Below are 21,199 nucleotides of genomic sequence, written 5' to 3' on the forward strand. Positions count from 1 at the left end.
TTCTAGGATTTTTATTGAAATTTTATTGAAGTTTGGGAGAATTTATGATTTTGAGTCTTTTTTTTTTTTTTTTTTGCAGTACGAGGGCCTCTCACTGTTGTGGCCTCTCCTGTTGCGGAGCACAGGCTGTGGGCATGCAGCCTCGGCAGCCATGGCTCACGGGCCCAGCCAGCATGTGGGATCTTCCCGGACCGGGGCACGAACCTGTGTCCCCTGCATCGGCAGGCAGACTCTCAACCACTGCACCACCAGGGAAGCCCATATTGAGTCTTTTAATCCATGAATATGGTATATACTTCTATTTATTTTGTATTTATCAACATATCATAGAATGTCAAGTAGCCTCACAAAGATGATGTGAATCTCTCCATATTCATTTTTATTTATTAGCTCCCTGGCTGTTTGCACTTGAGCTACACTGCTTTTCTTTCTTTTTCTCAAAGGAGTGAAGTTTTTATCAGTTCCAATGCCTTTATACATGCTATTCTTTCTACCTGGAAAATTTTTCCCCACATCTTTCATCCTTGGCTACCTTCTGTCTCATATCTGTTCTTCATATCTCCACATAAATATAGTTTCTTTAAGAAAGTTCTCAAGGGGCTTCCCTGGTGGCGCAGTGGTTGAGAGTCTGCCTGCCGATGCGGGGGACACGGGTTCGTGCCCTGGTCCGGGAATATCCCACATGCCGCAGAGCGGCTGGGCCCGTGAGCCATGGCCGCTGAGGCTGCATGCCTGGAGCCTGTGCTCCGCAACGGGAGAGGCCACAGCAGTGAGAGGCCCGCGTACCGCAAAAAAAAAAAAAAAAAAAAAATCCTCAAGAACTCCAGATATAAATGAGATAAGTCCTGATATTCTCTTCTAACACCCTCAAGTGTTTCTTCACAGGACTTATCACTGCTTTTGATTTTTCATTTTTATGATTATTTGTTAATTTCCATCCCCTCCAACAGACTGTGTGCTCCATCAGGGCAGGACCACTTATGTCCTATATATTGTTCTATCTCAGAGCTTATCTTGGTACCTGACACATAGTGGATTCTAAATATATTTGTAAATTGAATGAATGATTGATTGAAAGAATTCAAGAGGGAAGGTCTTAAGTTGATAGCCTGTGGCATTGTGTCAACCAAGGTTAAAATCTTACCTCCATCACTTACGAGCTGTGTTTCCTCATTTACACAATAGGGGAAATGGACATCTTCTTAATCAGCTATCCTATTTTTCTGTTTCATCCCAGTTCTGGCTCAGATTCCAGACCCTCTAGAACCCATGCCTGTAGTCAGCATTCATCTTTATCTTTTACAACCACCCACAGCACTGTAGTTTCTAAAACAACCCAGAACTTTATTTTAGTTCTGCAAAAGCAGTCTAAAATCAATAAGAGTAGGAACCATGCCTTTCAATTAATTAGGACCCAAAGCCCTGTATCAAGCATGCAGTTGATATTTACAGTAAGTACAGTCTAATACTTGTTATTAAAAAGCTGTTTATAGAGACCACAGAATCCCCCCATTTTAGAAAAAGGAAGGCTCTTAGAGATCACCTAGTGTACTTCCTTATTACACAGATGAGGCAACTGGGTATTAGAAAGGGAATAGGACTTACTCTGGCCTTTACTACTAGTCAGTCACAGAATGAGTATTCCCAGTCTAATATACTGTCTCTGAGTTGCTTCAGCCCTGCTGGATTAAGCCAGCATCTATTACCAAAGTAATCATTAAGAGAGCAGGGTTGGAACAAGAGAAATCCTGCATGTGATACGATGTCACTTTGAAAAGAAGTAGCTCTGTGACATTAGCAACATTATAGAAAGCCCATTTTAAAGTGTGCTTTGGACTTCCGGGTAAGATGGCGGAAGAGTAAGACGCGGAGATCACCTTCCTCCCCATGGATACACCAGAAATAGAGCTACACGTGGAACAACTCCTACAGAACACCTACTGAACGCTGGCAGAAGACCCCAGACCTCCCAAAAAGCAAGAAACTCCCCACATACCTGGGTAGGGCAAAGCGGAGAGATCCGCACACAGAGGATCGGTGCCGAGCGGCACTCACCAGCCCGAAAGGCTTGTCTGCTCGCCCGCCGGGGCGCGCAGCGCTGGAAGCTGAGGCTCGGGCTTCGGTCAGAGCGCAGGGAGAGGACTGGGGCTGGCGGCGAGAACTCAGCCTGAAGGGGGCTAATGTGCCACAGCTAGCCGGGAGGGAATCCGGGAAAACTCTGGAGCTGCCGAAGAGGCAAGAGACTTTTTCTCCCCTCTTGGTTTCCTGGTGCGCTAGGAGAGGGGATTAAGAGCGCTGCTTAAAGGGGCTCCACGGACGGGCGCGAGTCGCGACTGAAAGCGCGGAGCCCAGTGACAGGCGTGGGACGCTGGGGCTGCTGCTGCCGCTGCCAAGAAGCCTGTGTGCGAGCGCAGGTCACTGCCCACACCGCCCTTCCGGGAGCCTGTGCAGCCCGCCACTGCCGGGGTCCCGGGATCCAGGGGCGGCTTCCCTGGGAGAACGCACGGCGCGCCTCGGGCTGGTGCAACGTCACGCCGACCTCTGCCGCTGCAGGCTTGCCCCGCACTCCGTGCCCCTCCCTCCCGCCCGGCCTGAGTGAGCCAGAGTCCCCGAAGAGGCTTCTCCTTTAACCCTGTCCTATCTGAGCGAAGAACAGACGCCCTCCAGCGACCTACACGCAGAGGCGGGGCCAAATCCAAAGCTGAGACCCAGGAGCTGTGAGAACAAAGAAGAGAAAGGGAAACCTCTCCCAGCAGCCTCAGAAGCAGCGGATTAAAGCTCCACAATCAACTTGATGTACCCTGCATCTGCGGAATACATGAATAGACAACACATCATCCCAAATTGAGGAGCCCGGAGTCAGTGCTGTGCCTCTGAGGTGGGAGAGCCAACTTCAGGACACTGGTCCACAAGAGACCTCCCAGCTCCACATAATATCAAACGGCGAAAATCTTCCAGAGATCTCCATCTCAACACCAGCACCCAGCTTCACTCAACGACCAGCAGGCTACAGTGCTGGACACCCTGAGCCAAACAACTAGCAAGACAGGAACACAACGCCACCCATTAGCAGAGAGGTGGCCTAAAATCATAAAAAGTCCACAGACACCCCAAAACACACCACCAGACGTGGACCTGCCCACCAGAAAGACAAGATCCAGCCTCATCCACCAGAACACAGGCACTAGTCCCCTCCACCAGGAAGCCTACACAACCCACTAAACCAACCTTAGCCACTGGGGACAGACACCAAAAACAACAGGAACTACGAACCTGCAGCCTGCAAAAAGGAGACCCCAAACACAGTAACATAAGCAAAATGAGAAGACAGAAAAACACACAGCAGGAGAAGGAGCAAGATAAAAACCCACCAGACCTAACAAATGAAGAGGTAATAGGCACTCTACCTGAAAAAGAATTCAGAATAATGATGGTAAAGATGATCCAAGATTCTATTTCCCAGATCCAAAATCTTGGAAATAGAATAGACAAAATGCAAGAAACAGTTAACAAGGACCTAGAAGAACTAAAGATGAATCAAACATCGATTAAAAACACAATACATGAAATAAAAAATACTCTAGATGGGATCAATAGCAGAATAACTGAGGCAGAAGAACGGATAAGTGAGGTGGAAGATAAAATAGTGGAAATAACTGCTGCAGAGCAAAATAAAGAAAAAAGAATGAAAAGAACAGAGGACAGTCTCAGAGACCTCTGGGACAACATTAAACGCACCAACATTCGAATTATAGGGGTTCCAGAAGAAGAAGAGAAAAAGAAAGGGACTGAGAAAATATTTGAAGAGATTATAGTTGAAAACTTCCCTAATATGGGAAAAGAAATAGTTAATCAAGTCCAGGAGGCACAGAGAGTCCCATACAGAATAAATCCAAGGAGAAATACGCCAAGACACATATTAATCAAACTGTCAAAAATTAAACACAAAGAAATCCTATTAAAAGCAGCAAGGCAAAAACAACAAATAACACACAAGGGAATCCCCATCAGGATAACAGCTGATCTCTCAGCAGAAACTCTACAAGCCAGAAGGGAGTGGCAGGACATACTTAAAGTGATGAAGGAGAAAAACCTGCAACCAAGATTACTCTACCCAGCAAGGATCTCATTCAGATTTGATGGAGAAATTAAAACGTTTACAGACAAGCAAAAGCTGAGAGAGTTCAGCACCACCAAACCAGCTTTACAACAAATGCTAAAGGATCTTCTCTAGGCAAGAAACACAACAGAAGTAAAAGACCTACAATAATGAACCCAAAGCAATTAAGGAAATGGGAATAGGAACATACATATCAATAATTACCTTAAATGTAAATGGACTAAATGCTCCCACCAAAAGACACAGAGTGGCTGAATGGATACAAAAACAAGACCCATCTATATGCTGTCTACAAGAGACCCACTTCAGACCTAGAGACACATACAGACTGAAAGTAAGGGGATGGAAAAAGATATTCCATGCAAATGGAAACCAAAAGAAAGCTGGAGTAGCAATTCTCATATCAGACAAAATAGACTTTAAAATAAGGACTACTAGAAGAGACAAAGAAGGACACTACATAATGATCAAGGGATCGATCCAAGAAGAAGATATAACAATTGTAAATATTTATGCACCAAACATAGGAGCACCTCAATACATAAGGCAAATACTAACATCCATAAAAGGAGAAATCGACAGTAACACACTCATAGTAGGGGACTTTAACACCCCACTTTCACCAATGGACAGATCATCCAAAATGAAAATAAATAAGGAAACACAAGCTTTAAATGATACATTAAACAAGATGGACTTAATTGACATTTATAGGACATTCCATCCAAAAACAACAGAATACACATTTTTCTCAAGTGCTCATGGAACATTCTCCAGGATAGATCATATCTTGGGTCACAAATCAAGCCTTGGTAAATTTAAGAAAATTGAAATTGTATCAAGTATCTTTTCCGACCACAATGCTATGAGACTAGATATCAATTACAGGAAAAGAGCTGTAAATAATACAAACACATGGAGGCTAAACAATACACTACTTAATAACGAAGTGATCACTGAAGAAATCAAAGAGGAAATTAAAAAATACCTAGAAACAAATGACAATGGAGACACGACGACCCAAAACCTATGGGATGCAGCAAAAGCAGTTCTAAGAGGGAAGTTTATAGCAATACAATCCCACCTTAAGAAACAGGAAACATCTCGAATAAACAACCTAACCTTGCACCTAAAGCAATTAGAGAAAGAAGAACAAAAACATCCCAAAGTTAGCAGAAGGAAAGAAATCATAAAAATCAGATCAGAAATAAATGAAAAAGAAATGAAGGAAACGATAGCAAAGATCAATAAAACTAAAAGCTGGTTCTTTGAGAAGATAAACAAAATTGATAAACCATTAGCCAGACTCATCAAGAAAAAAAGGGAGAAGACTCAAATCAATAGAATTAGAAATGAAAAAGGAGAAGTAACAACTGACACTACAGAAATACAAAAGATCATGAGAGATTACTATAAGCAACTCTATGCCAATAAAATGGACAACCTGGAAGAAATGGACAAATTCTTAGAAATGCACAACCTGCCAAGACTGAATCAGGAAGAAATAGAAAATATGAACAGACCAATCACAAGCACTGAAATTGAAACTGTGATAAAAAATCTTCCAACAAACAAAAGCCCAGGACCAGATGGCTTCACAGGCGAATTCTATCAAACATTTAGAGAAGAGCTAACACCTATCCTTCTGAAACTCTTCCAAAATATAGCAGAGGGAGGAACACTCCCAAACTCATTCTACGAGGCCACCATCACCTTGATACCAAAACCAGGCAAGGATGTCACAAAGAAAGAAAACTACAGGCCAATATCACTGATGAACATAGATGCAAAAATCCTCAACAAAATACTAGCAAACAGAATCCAACAGCACATTAAAAGGATCATGCACCATGATCAAGTGGGGTTTATTCCAGGAATGCAAGGATTCTTCAATATACGCAAATCAATCAACGTGATACACCATATTAACAAACTGAAGGAGAAAAACCATATGATCATCTCAATAGATGCAGAGAAAGCTTTCGACAAAATTCAATACCCATTTATGATAAAAACCCTGCAGAAAGTAGGCATAGAGGGAACTTTCCTCAACATAATAAAGGCCATATATGACAAACCCACAGCCAGCATCGTCCTCAATGGTGAAAAACTGAAACCATTCCCACTAAGATCAGGAACTAGACAAGGTTGCCCACTTTCACCACTCTTATTCAACCTAGTTTTGGAAGTTTTAGCCACAGCAATCAGAGAAGAAAAGGAAATAAAAGGAATCCAAATTGGAAAAGAAGAAGTAAAGCTGTCACTCTTTGCAGATGACATGATACTATACATAGAGAATCCTAAAGATGCTACCAGAAAACTACTAGAGTTAATCAATGAATTTGGTAAAGTTGCAGGATACAAAATTAATGCACAGAAATCTCTGGCATTCCTATATACTGATGATGAAAAATCTGAAAGTGAAATCAAGGAAACACTCCCATTTACCATTGCAACAAAAAGAATAAAATATCTAGGAATAAACCTACCTAAGGAGACAAAAGACCTGTATGCAGAAAATTATAAGACACTGATGAAAGAAATTAAAGATGATATAAATAGATGGAGAGATGTACCATGTTCTTGGATTGGAAGAATCAACATTGTGAAAATGACTCTACTACCCAAAGCAATCTACAGGTTCAATGCAATCCCTATCAAACTACCACTGGCATTTTTCACAGAACTAGAACAAAAAATTTCACAATTTGTATGGAAACACAAAAGACCCCGAATAGCCAAAGCAATCTTGAGAACGAAAAATGGAGCTGGAGGAATCAGGCTCCCTGACTTCAGACTATACTACAAAGCTACAGTAATCAAGACAGTATGGTACTGGCACAAAAACAGAAAGATAGATCAATGGAACAGGATAGAAAGCCCAGAGTTAAACGCACGGACATATGGTCACCTTATCTTTGATAAAGGAGGCAGGAATGTACAGTGGAGAAAGGACAGTCTCTTCAATAAGTGGTGCTGGGAAAACTGGATAGGGACATGTAAAAGTATGAGATTAGATCACTCCCTAACACCATACACAAAAATAAGCTCAAAATGGATTAAAGACCTAAATGTAAGGCCAGACACTATCAGACTCTTAGAGGAAAACATAGGCAGAACACTCTATGACATAAATCACAGCAAGATCCTTTTTGACCCACCTCCTAGAGAAATGGAAATAAAGACAAAAATAAACACATGGGACCTAATGAAACTTAAAAGCTTTTGCACAGCAAAGGAAACCATAAACAAGACCAAAAGACAACCCTCAGAATGGGAGAAAATATTTGCAAATGAAGCAACTGACAAAGGATTAATCTCCAAAATTTATAAGCAGCTCATGCAGCTCAATAACAAAAAAACAAACAACCCAATCCAAAAATGGGCAGAAGACCTAAATAGACATTTCTCCACAGAAGATATACAGACTGCCAACAAACACATGAAAGGATGCTCAACATCTTTACTCATTAGAGAAATGCAAATCAAAACTACAATGAGATATCATCTCACACCAGTCAGAATGGCCATCATCAAAAAATCTAGAAACAATAAATGCTGGAGAGGGTGTGGAAAAAAGGGAACACTCTTGCACTGCTGGTGGGAATGTGAATTGGTACAGCCCCTATGGAGAACGGTATGGAGGTTCCTTAAAAAATTACAAATAGAACTACCATATGACCCAGCAATCCCACTACTGGGCATATACCCTGAGAAAACCATAATTCAAAAAGAGACATGTACCAAAATGTTCATAGCAGCCCTATTTACAATAGCCCGGAGATGGAAACAACCTAAGTGTCCATCATCGGAAGAATGGATAAAGAAGATGTGGCACATATATACAATGGAATATTACTCAGCCATAAAAAGAAATGAAATTGAGCTATTTGTAATGAGGTGGATAGACCTAGAGTCTGTCATACAGAGTGAAGTAAGTCAGAAAGAGAAAGACAAATACTGTATGCTAACACATATATATGGAATTTAAGAAAAAAAAATGTCATGAAGAACATAGGGGTAAGACAGGAATAAAGACACAGACCTACTAGAGAATGGACTTGAGGATATGGGGAGGGGGAAGGGTAAGCTGTGACAAAGTGAAAGAGCGGCATGGACATATATACACTACCAAACGTGAGGTAGATAGCTAGTGGGAAGCAGCCGCATAGCACAGGGAGATCAGCTCGGTACTTTGTGACTGCCTGGAGGGGTGGGATAGGGAGGGTGGGAGGGAGACACAAAAGGGAGGGGATATGGAAACATATGTATATGTATAACTGATTAAATTTGTTATAAAGCAAAAAAATAAAATAAATTAAAAATAAAAAGATTTTAGACGTGAAAAAAAAAAAAAAAAAATAAAAAAAAAATAAAGTGTGCTTTGTAGGCAGACATTCAACAGGGGCCAGATATAGCTTCCAGAGGGGACAAAACTGCAAACATTAAGTTCATTATACTAAAAAGAAAACAGAAACTGTTAACTTATTAAAAACACCCATTTACACATTTTAAAATTTAATTTTACTAAGGTGTAGCATAAATTAACCATTTTAAAGTTTACAATTCAGTAGCATTTAGTATGTTCACAATGTTGTGCAACCACCATCTTTATCTAACTCCAAAACATTTTTATCCCTCCAAGAGGAAACCCTGTACACACTAAGCAGTTGCTCTCCACACATATTTTAACATAGTAAACTTAAATATGTGATCGGTACTTATACTATGTACATATTTACAAGGAGACAAAACTAGACTGAGATTTTTGAAATGGTTGCAACAAATTCCCCTTTTTTTTTTTTTTTTGCGGTATGCATGCCTCTCACTGTTGTGGCCTCTCCCAATGCAGAGCACAGGCTCCGGACGCGCAGGCTCAGCGGCCATGGCTCACGGGCCCAGCCACTCCGCGGCATGTGGGATCTTCCCAGACCGTGGCACGAACCCCTGCATCGGCAGGCGGACTCTCGACCGGGGCACGAACCCGTGTCCCCTGCATCGGCAGGCGGACTCTCAACCACTGCACCACCAGGGAAGCCCAATAAATTCCCTTTTCTTTCTTTCTTTCTTTCTTTCTTTCTTTCTTTCTTTCTTTCTTTATTCATTCATTCATTCATTCATTCATTTATTTGCAGTACGTGGGCCTCTCACTGCCGTGGCCTCTCCCGTTGCGGAGCACAGGCTCCGGATGCGCAGGCCCAGCGGCCATGGCTCACGGGCCCAGCCGCTCCATGGCATGTGGCCCGGACTGGGGCACGAACCCGCGTCCCCTGCATCAGCAGGTGGACTCTCAACCACTGCACCACCAGGGAAGTCCCTCTCTTTTAATTTAGCCATCAACCATGACCTTTTTTTTTTTTTTTTTGCGGTATGCGGGCCTCTCACTGTTGTGGCCTCTTCCGTTGCCGAGCACAGGCTCCAGACGCACAGGCTCAATGGCCATGGCTCATGGGCCTAGCCACTCCGTGGCATGTGGGATCTTCCCAGACCGGGACACAAACCCATGTCCCCTGCATTGGCAGGCAGACTCTCAACCACTGCGCCACCAGGGAAGCCCTAGCCATGACCTTTTTATGAACTCTTTTATTCATGTGTTTAGAGTTCTTTTTCATTTGGACAAGATAACTAATCACAGAGTAACTAAATGAAACAGAATAGCACATTTAAGCATTTAGTTTCTTACAATGAAAGCATTATAGAAAATTCAAATATTTTTTGAGTTTTCTAACTGGTAATGCTTTAGAAAGCAATCAGAATATACAACTACCCCTACACACACACACACACACACACACACTCACACACAAACATGCACACACCCAAACATACACACATATCCTCCTAACCCCTAGATAGGCAGCTTTCATTTCCCTGTGGAGCTAGAATCTTCATTTGGAGAAAGGAATCTCTGTTAGTTTTAGCTAGTGAAGCATCTCCCTTTGCTAACTGGCAAAGCTTTCAATTTGGAAGCTCAGAAAATCCTTCCACAGTGGGGATTTGCACTAATGAGTTTATTAATTGCTATACTGCTTCCTGGTTTGCCAAGGTGGGTAATATCCTTTGGTGTTGTATGTATAGCAAGAAAATGTCTTCCTCAGAAGGGATGTTTCCCTTTTGGAAACAAAACAGTGCAAAGTGAAAAATACAGTCCTGTTTATTTACACTTATCCCTCTCTCCACTAGTCTCATCTGCTTGTGGAATAATATCACCACATGGTCAGATTCTGCTCTCCTAATGGAGACTAACGAAAGCTATGCAGATTGTCAATGCTTTATTCCTCCTTCACTTGTTCTTGCTAATTTCCCTTTCCATTCTCATTCTTCCAACCAGTCCCTATCTAAACTGCTTCAGTTTCTAAGCAAATGCATATTTATTATGGAGTGTATTTGGTGTGCCAAATCAATGCCTTATGTTTTAAAGCCTTACAGAAATGTAGCTAATTTTAACCCCCTGAGAGTAGGGTGCAGGGAGTGGGGGAACTTGAGAATATATTTATATCTGCTGTGATTTAGATTTACCTTTACTCTTGGAACTTAGCTGTTTACTGTATATTATTTACAAGGGGACTACACAGTAAATGAGATTTAATGCATGTCTGTGTTTGTCCAATACCAGCGAACCATTTCATCGAATCACAGAATCTTCATACTAGCAGGGATTTTTGGAATGCATCAAATCCAGCCTTCTCACTCTGTTTTAGGGGAAACCGAAATGCCTAGCATGGAAGGGAGTTGGTCAAGCTCAAATAGCAAGTTAGTGTCAGAACTGAAGAAATAGTCTCTCCTTTGGAAGGTTAGAATTGGCCAAAGACCCTGAGTGAATTTTCTGTGGAGAGCCTGACTGACTAAATGATGGTATAAAGTGCTTGTGAAGCACTTATTAGGAGTCTGGCAGTCTTTTAAGTGTTTTTATATAATAATTTAATGTACAGTTAACTCTTAAACAACACGGGGGTTAGGGGTGCCCACCCCTGTGCAGTTGAAAATCTGCCTATAACTTCACAGTCTGTCCTCCTTATCCTCCCTGCCTCTGTGTTCAGTGCAGTTCTGTATCCTCGGATTTAACCAACCACGGTTCATGTAGTACTGTAGTATTTACTATTGAAAAAAATCCTCTGTATAAAAATCCTCTGTTTGTATGAGCAAACAAGTAAAGCAGTCTACAGAGAGCAAACAACAAGGCTGATATGGAGAGAGAAGCAGACAGTAGGCACCGTGTAGCCTCAGAGTAAAAGAAGATGAAGGGGGATGTTGGGAGGGGGATAGAGGGAGGGGGACAGAAAGGGGCAGGGAATGGCAATGGGAAGGAAGAATGCTGGAGAGAATTGGCCTGATCATTTTCTATTTTCTGTGAATTCCAGCTTTATTTCCTGCAATGATTTCAATGAGATTCCCTGAATCCTTATAATAAATCTGTTTTTTTTTCTTTGATCTTCTTGGGGTAGATTTCTGTTCCTAGTTTTTTTGCAAGTGAATAATCCCTAAGACAGATAGAAACTAAAGTTTGCTCTTTTACGTTAAAGATGATTTCTATGTGTCTTTGAGAAAGAACTGAGAGTAAACACTATGCCACCCACACTCTCGTACTCCACTCCACCCTCCTTTCCTTTCCCTCCCAGTCCTTTCATACTCCGCTTAGAGGCCACCTTGATGAATTCAAGGCCTCCTGTTTGTCACAGCACTCCTCTTCTAGACTTGAATGTGACTCCCTCTCAACCCCTTTCTTATCTTTTCACCCACATTGTCTGTTCCAAATCTTGATTCCTCCTTTCTTTTTGCCCCATCTCAATGTTGCCAAGTACTTCAAGTGAAACGAAGAAAATGTCCATTTAAGGAGAAAAATATTTTCTGTGTCAATACAGCAGTTTCAATGCCATACATATTTCTTATAGAGGATCTCATGTTAATATCTGTATATGTGTACAGCAACTTAGAATTCATAAAACAGTTTTACATAAGCCCTTTCGTTAAATTCTCACAATAAAGTGATGAAGTAAATAGGGAGGGTTTTTAAAGTTTAAAAACTTTGGAATTTTATCCATTTAATTGGAAACACTTTTGGGGAAGGAGCTACATTTTACCAATTTTTATAACTCTCAAAGTGATTGGAGCCTAGCGAGGATTTCATGTTGTTAAAAAATGTAGGAAAAGTAAATGAATGAATAAGTGAATGAAGAATGGATGAATGAATGACATTATTAAGTGGTTTATCCATATTTTCTTAATATTACAAGACCAAACCAATTCTAGAACCAAGGTGGCTGACTCCTAGTATAAACATTTTTTCTATCATATCAGCCTGCCAACACTCAGTGTGAATCCTACTTATACACCTCTAATAAGTAGGAACTTTTAATACTATCTTGACTCCATTAATTGGAAAAGACTATCTCCAACCTGATCTTTCAAAGGCATTTTCCAACACTACATTTATTTTAAGAAAAGTCTGCAGATAGGCATTACAAAGATATATAAGAGCATAGAGGAGGCATAAATAAAAATAACTGGACATTTTAAAAACAAACAAACCAGAGTTTATACATCTAAATGAGTGCTGTCCTTCTAAGTAGTCCCCCTGGGAGAATACGCACATATTCCAATGATGGTGCCATTGCTCAAAGTGCCTTAGGAACTCTTGTATGGGAAGTGACTTCTAAAACAGATTGGAAAACCACCCAAGAATTTGGAAAAACCACACCATTTTATTAGTTTATATTCATACTTTATATAAAAACAAATCTCTTTAGACATATCTCACAGAATGTCAGGTAACATTCTAGTTAGATACACTTATAAATTTCTCAACGCACCATGAATTTTCTCTTCATAATAGAACAGGCTGAAAAATTTATCTTCCATATGTGGTGACCATTGTCAGGACTACTAAATATTATCTAAATTAAAAGTAGCCCTTTCAGAAACAATTTTTTTTTATCCTTTTCAACTTGTTGTAGTGCCTGTACACATCTCATCTGTGTGACAAGAACACCAGAAAGCTAGTTGGAGAACCACATGCCTTTATGATGGCTTCCTAGAAATTAAGTGGGTCTGCTGGGCTCTTCCAGTCTGTTGAGAACAGCTGCTTTTGGTTGCTGTGGTTTTTAAGATGAAAAAAGCTGAGGGAACCATCCAGAATTTTGTTCTTGATCATAGGTTTCTGAAATGGATTTTAGTGGCATTTATATTGGAAAGATATCTGGGACTATGTTCCTTTATATATTTGGTTCAGTATTTTTTTTTAATCCATTCATTTATTCCAGATTGTTCCCATCATTTTGCTAAGGCTTTGAGAGAATCCTTAGCATTAGGAAGTTCCAACAGTGAAAAATTGTCTGTAAAATATGGTAACAACCAAATGAGCACTCAGGGGAAGCTGTAGTACAGTGAAGATGATATTTAGAACCAGGCAAGTAGACTGTGACATGCTTACGAGCTGTGAGACCTCGAACCAATAATTTTCTTTTCTTCATCTGTTTCTTAATTTTTGGAATGCAAAGTGTGATATTGACCTGGAAGTTTTTGTTTGTGAAGAAAATATGAATATCTTTTGTCGAGTGCTCGGCACAGTGCTACACATATCATGTGGTCTACAAATGGCCCTGCTACTATTATCATTGTGATTACTTAAAGGTACTGTTTTATTCAGATTAAGCTGAGATAAAAAACAGCCCCCCCTCAAATATCAGTGGTTCAAAAGAGATGCATTTCTCACACCATCGTCCAATGGTTGCTTTTATTTAGTGACCCAGAGATCTTCGTATGACCATTTTGTACCACTGTCATCACTGAGTGCTTTGTTTCCATTTTTGCCCAAAGTTGTGAGAGAGACAGCCTAGAGAAGACACATTTACTCTCATCTGCATCACAGTAGAAGCATCTCATCACTTCTGCTTCTATTTCCACTAACCAGAACTCAGTCAAATGGTCCCCACAAAACTACATGGAGACTGGGGAAATGTGTTCTTCTTGCCTGTCAAGGTGGGCTCAAAACAGTATTTTTTTGCCACATAAAGTTTCTTTATATTGATAATAAAATAAATATCTGTACAACAGCAATAATAACCACTTGCTTTGTTATACTGTTCCAAATGACTATCTTATCTCATTTCTCTTCTCCATTGAATCGAATAATAGTTTTTTCACCTTTGAGATAGCACTCAGCTGAAATCTCACAAGTGAGTTTCCCTGTGAATGTCCTTTCAGCATTGGAACTGATTTTTGTCTGAAAATGAAATGACCTTGCTGTGTAGGGCATCCCTTCCAATCAGCAACTTAACCTGGATGAATGAGGCTTTATGAACGGAAAATATTCATTTTGGTGCTGCAGCTGCCCTGTGTGGATAGAGTACAGAGGCAAATGGGTCTGCCCATTGGACAGTGAGACCCATGCTGCTGAGGCATTTCCAGAACTTCTTCCAGTGCAGATGACAGGTTCATCTGGGCTGGTTTGTGTTCCAACTAGGGCTCCCTCTTCCAGAACAAAGTTCCAAGAGATATTGTTAGCATTTCTAACTGGAAATAATTAATAACAGGTCAGTGTGTCATAATGAGAAAGAAAGAACCAGTGCCACAGCAACAGCTGATACCAGGGAAGAATAATTCACAGAGAAATTAATTAGGACCATTTCCATTCAAAGAAACAATATATTAAGAACTCCCACCAAAAAGTGGATCCTGCCAAATTAGTAATCGCTATAAAAAGCATTCTGCTCAAATGGAAGCTGAAACTCACTTTGAATCTGACTGCACATATATAAATGATCAGGAACAATGTGCTACATCTATTCAAATATAACTGCAGTGCTCAATAGGAATATCCTAAGTCATATTCTTTTATGAACCACTGTTTTCAAATCACTAGTTGCTCCCACTGTGTATAAACAAGTATGTTAATCATAGAAGTGTACAGTGTATGCAGCTCAACCATTCTCTCGGGTTTACCCTTCTGTTAAGCCAAATAATCAGCAAGTGCATCTGCATTTTGGCATGATGTTACCAGTGTATATTGAGGGACATATAAAAGAGAGTGCTATAAATGCTAAGCTGTGTTAACTCTTAGTTTCATTTCCTACATACCTCTTAATTCTGGTCACTGTTCTCAGTCTCTATTGTCGTTAACCCAGCTACCATCCGTCTTTTACCTGGGCAACAGCGACAGTTGCATGACTCAGATTCACTCAGCTCCCTTCTAATCCATTTTTACCGGAACATAAAAGTAATCCAGGGTGGGCCACTCCTCTGCTTAAAACATGCCAAGAGCTTCCCTTATATTCAGAATGAATCTAAATTCCCTACCATGACCTCAACGGTCCTGTTAGATTTGGCTCCTTCTAATCTCCCCAACATGATCTACTACTTAGACTAGACCTCAAGGTCAAATACATTTTGATTAGAGTGCTTTTGCCCCAAACTTTCTTGGGTGTCTCTTTGGAAAGTCCTATCAGAGCTAATTCTCTGACCATGTAAGAAATGTCTCATTACTTTACAGTCTCATATCATCTTGAGTTCTAAAGTATTATTAATTAGCTTAGCTGACTAATTCATTGAAAACAGGCTCCATTTATATGTTGGCTGCTGCAAATAATCTAATTGCAAATTAAGAAGGACATATGTCTGACATGGAGGATATTCAATAGAGTGTAAGTTAATTTCCAAAAGGGATTCCAAATAATTATCTGTGCACTGCCAACACTGGTGTCAGAAGTTTAACCTTCCAGAGGAGACTGCTTTTTGAAAAGGAAATACCTCACTTGGACACATGATTTCTTATCTTTTCTGGCAAGCACTTTGTGTTATTACCTTACCACCAGGTCTTCTATGTCACCTGCAACTTTTGACTTCCTCAGGAGTTTGGGGTCACAATTATAAAGGGAGTTGGGGTCACAGGCCTTCCAAACATCTTCCTGCAGTCTTCCTGTAGTCATTGCATTGACTAGGGCCATGGGTCTCCAATTCCTGCCCTGAAGAATACAAACAGAGGTAGGAAATCTGGATTTCTATGTTGTCATCAAAGCTGATACCTATATCTCATCCCTCTAGTGAAGAAATGATGTGCCATGAGGACCTTGGAGTGAATGACTTTCTACTAGCACTTTTCAGATCACAGAGAAAACACATCTCCTGCTCACTCAGATCTAGCAGAATGTTTCTTTAGTTTTAATGGAGGTAAGCCTTAGAGGGTCCAGGCTGCTTATCAAAGACTCCCCAAGAGTATTATTAAGTGGATCATTCACAGCAGCTCTAATGTCAAGACAAGCAAGATGCTATTCATGCTTACCAATCTGACTTGGACAGCTCCCAGACAGTCTTCACAGCATCCTCCGTGTGACTTCTGGGCTGTTAACAAGCTCTTCTGCTACATTCATCTACTTAGCTTTCAGCTCTGCTAGTTTCTCAGTCAGAGTCAGCAGTCACACATGTGCCTTGCCTGTTCATTATATCATCTTCCCCAAAGAATAATAGCATGGGCCTAGGAAAGAAAAACACGTTGGACAGGCAGCAGTTTAAGGGTGACTTCCTTGACTAAGAATACATCCTATGATGTCAGGATGAGTAATGTTGATCTCTGAAGTAACATCTGCTCATTCTTACACACTGGGTTTACAAGCTCCTCTCAAAAGCTAGGGCAGCAGTAGGTAGTTAGAAACCATTAGGATTAATTGAGTGACTCAGCAAGAAAGTAAAAACAGTAAGTGCTGTCTTGAAAGGAATTTCTGCTATTCAGGAAGCAGCTGGATAAAAAGACTTATGAAAGGTCAAAGATTGACTTTGGTATTAAAATATGATAGAGAACTCCAGCTCAGCTTTTCTTTGAGGAGCATCTGTCTTAGTCTACTTAGGTTCTTATAACAAAATACTATAGCTTGTTGACTTAAACAATGGAAATTTATTTCTCAAAGTTCTGGAGGATGGAAGTCTCAGATCACCATGCCAGCATGGTTGATTTCTGGTGAGACTTCTCATCCTGTTTTGCTGTTTGCTTACATGGCCTTTCTTTGGTTCATGCACAGGTAGAGAGAGTGAACTCTTTCATGTGTCTCTTATAAGGACACTAATCCTGTTGGATCAGGGCCCCACGCTTATGGCCTCATTTATCCTTACTTATCTCCTTACAGGCTGTATTCCAAATACTGTCACATTTGGAGTTTGACTTTCAACGTATGAATTTTAGGGGGACACAACTATGATGATGCTATGCATCATCTTTAAGAATATCCTGGATAAGTTCGTCCAGGTTATTGTTTTTGAACATCAAATTCACTAGGTTTGATTATTTCAATGAGAAAAGTCTCATTGACCCCAATTATTCATGGAGAGATGGGGAGGAAGCCAAGCAAGATAAAAGATGAAGAAGTGGATAATTTGTGTCCTGTAGATGGGAGCCTACTCTTATTTCTCTATTCATTTGGAAAGGAAGATAAAGGTTTATATTCCTACCCCAGTTTTAACCAAGACCATTCTAATTTTGTTTCATTAGATACTGGTGTTCCACATAAAATGTGTATAAACAAAAGGTTCTGTTAATTAAAAAATAATTGGAAATCCATGGGTTCAGATTAGGAGTCAGCAAAATTCAGTTTTTGTTGCCACCTGCTTTTGTAATTATAGTTTTATTGGCAAAGAGCCATGCCCATTTGTTCCTGCAGTGTCTGTGACAGCTTTTGCTAGGAGGGTAAATTTGAGTAGTTGTGAGAGAGACCATATGTGACTCACAAGCTTAAGATACTTACTGTCTGGCTCTTCACAGAGAAAGCCTGGCCAGCCCCTAATTCAAATGATCTACTTTAGAAATCCACATGATTAACTTCTTCACTAACTAACTTGAGGTCTTAGAAGTGTCCCCTGACCCCACTGACTGGATCTAATGTGCCTCCACAGTTAGTTCTGTTTACTGCTACATATCATATTCTTGTATTGCATTATACTGTAAATGTCTATTTACCTGACTTATTTGCACATGTAAATATAAGTGGCTTGAGTGCAGTAATAATATCAGTCTTGTTATCCATTGTATCCTCAATACCTAGAATACTATCTGGAACATAATAGATGCTTACGAAATATTTGTTGAATAAATGAATGAATTAGAAATACATTCGATATTTAATTCAACAAATATTTATTAAGTAGTTGTTATGTACCTCATACTTTTTAAAGTCCTGAGGATACACTAGAAGCAGAGGAAACAGACAGAAATCATTGCCATCATGGGGTTTACATTGAAGTGTGGGAAGCAAACCACAAACAAGATGAAAAAAAATTTTTAAGGGTGTCAGTATGATAATTACAAAGAAATAAAAATTAAACCATAAAGGGACATAAGAAATATTGGTGTTGGGGGCATGAGGAGGAGTTGGATTAAAACTTGAGATAAGGTGGTCTGGGAAGGTAGACTTTGAATAAAGACCTGAAGTTAGTGATTAATATAGCCAATAATTATAAAAAAATAATTTAAGTAGAGTTAACCCTGTGAGTAGTAAGGAGAATTCTAGGCAAGGGGAGAAATTGGGAAACAACTTATAGGTGGGAGAGATCTTGGAACATATAAAGAATTGAAAGACACCCAGAAAGCCTACAGTTATATGATGCTATGATTCTTAAAAAGGAAGAGTGATAGAGAAAGGGACTCAAATGTCTCTAGTTCCAGGTCTTTCAACAAAGAAAAGGGATCACAGAGTATATGGTTACAGATATCAAATAAAATCTGAGTTCTAGCACTCCATATTAGAATCAACTGGGAGTCAGTATGTTTAAATGGTATCCAAAGACGATTGCTTCTTATTTTCTTCTATTTTAAGATTTTATAGGTTTCTGTAGAAAAGAGGGCATTCAGGAGAAGGGCAGGAATTGATAAACATCATTTTCTCCTGATAAACATGAACTTCCCCGTATTAACTCTCTTAAAGTAACTCAGCAATATGATTTAAGAGCCTAGTAGAGCGTTGGGAGAGAGAGAAATTGGAGGCATTCATTCTTATGTTCTTTTATTTGTATAATTTGTGTTGTGGTAGTGCTGGATCAGGGAGATATGCCTTCAAGACATTTCTATTCTAATAAAAGGGAGATGAGATGTACCCAGATAATGAAAACATAGGCTGATTGGAAGAGGTGATTTGATGTACTGTGAAGTATGTGGGTTCTGGAACCAATATCCCTGGGTTCAAATCTTGGATGCTGATATTTTTTGTGTGAACTTAGTCATTTATATATCCAGTCTTTGCTTCAGTATTTTCAAATGTATAGTGGGAAAAATGCTAACTGCCTCATAAGTTTATGTATGATCTTTGAAGAGTGATCGGCATGTGGAAAGCACAATATTAGTGTTTTTTCTTAAATTATCATTGACTATATTAATTTTGAACTCTTTATTAACTACCCAGATGGATACAAAAATTAGGCAGTTGGGATTCCAGAGGGAGGTGCATAGTAGAGATGTAATTTGGGTTGTCATATGCATATAGATACTTTTTAAAGTAATCAGACTAAATGAAGTCATCTAAGGAATGAGTGCAGATGAATAATAAGATATGTCTAAGGACAGAACTCTGAAGCTCTCTAGCATCTATAGGTCTGAAAGATGAGTGGAAAGCAGCAACAAAGATTGAGAGAAGAAACTTCTCTGTAATGGACGGATTTGTGTCCTCCAAAATTCATATGTTGAAGCCCTAACCTCCAGTACCTCAGAATGTGACTGTATTTGGAGATAGGGCATTTCAGGAAGTGATTACTTTAAAATGAGGCCATTAGGGTGGGCCCTAACCCAATATAAGGAAAACCGTGTAAGGATACAGTGAGAAGATGGCAATTTGCAAGCCAGGGAGAGAGACCTCAGAAAAAAACAAACCTGATGATATTTTGATCTTAGCCTTCTAGCCTCCACACTGTGAGAAAATAAATTTTTGTTGTTTAAGTCACCTAGGCTGTGATATTTTACATGGCAGCTCTAGAAAACAAATAGAGTTCCATATGGTAAGTCAAAAAGCAGACATATTTGTTGTCTAATAGCCAAAAAAGAAAGGAGCTTTAGGAATGGCATGATCATCTGAGTGAAGTGCTACAATAGGTTTGAATAACTTAAAAACAGAGAAAGGAATGTTGGAATATGGCAATATGGAGGTTATCAGGTGGAATTCTGAACAACAGGATGGTTGTGTGGGTACAGAATGGCTGTAAGTGTATGGGTTGTTCACTCTCATGATCACATGACTGACTGGGAGCTGTGGTAGGGGCTGCTGCTTTCACACTATCATAAACTCGAAAAATTATAAGTCAAGCCATCATAAATTGGGGACCGTCTGTATTATCATGAATAACATTTAACATACCTAACTTTTTAAAAGATTTACATCAATTTAGATTTTTCTCCTTATTTACTGGCTTTGGAGCTCACAACCAGCCCTTTTTAAACCCTTATGTTCTGGTTTTTGAGCTCTTAATTTTGTTTCACATTTAGGTCAGGTATAGAACATCTTTGAGTTTTTGTTTTTGTTTTTCCTTTTCTCCAGTATGTATATGAGGAGCATGATTTCTGAGCACTTATATATCTGAGTATCATATTCTTTTCCCCTCAGTCATGGAGCACAACCTAATTGTGTATTTAATTCTTGGATCACAGAGTTTTATCTTCAAACTGTTTAGAAACATCCCTAGCTTGTTGAGGTGGAGTGTGTGTACTTTATGTCCAATTGTGGGCAACCTATATTTTTCCACAGACATTTCAATTTCGAGTTCATGTCAAGATCTGTTTATGTGTAGAACTTTTATAATGATTTTGCCAAAAACATTAAACATTTCAATCTCTGTATTACGCTTTTATTGTTTTTGTTGCTTATTTTTGTGACTTCTGAAAGTGTTCTACTTGGATTGTGTTTATTTATTGTTTGTTCATTCTTTCCCATTTTACCTGGTACCAGGGGGCTTTTATGTTTGTTTGTTTGTTTGTTTTTTAGTAAAAAAGAGTATCTGTATAATGTATGTCTGTCCTCTACTTCCCATGTCTATTGTCTTCTCTATAATATTTGTCTCTGTCCTTTTCTTCTGCATTCAGACTTGAGTATCTCAATCCTGTGTTTTACATGG

This window comes from Mesoplodon mirus (genome assembly GCF_964341445.2).
Source record: "Mesoplodon mirus genome assembly, chromosome: X".
Taxonomy (NCBI): domain Eukaryota; kingdom Metazoa; phylum Chordata; class Mammalia; order Artiodactyla; family Ziphiidae; genus Mesoplodon; species Mesoplodon mirus.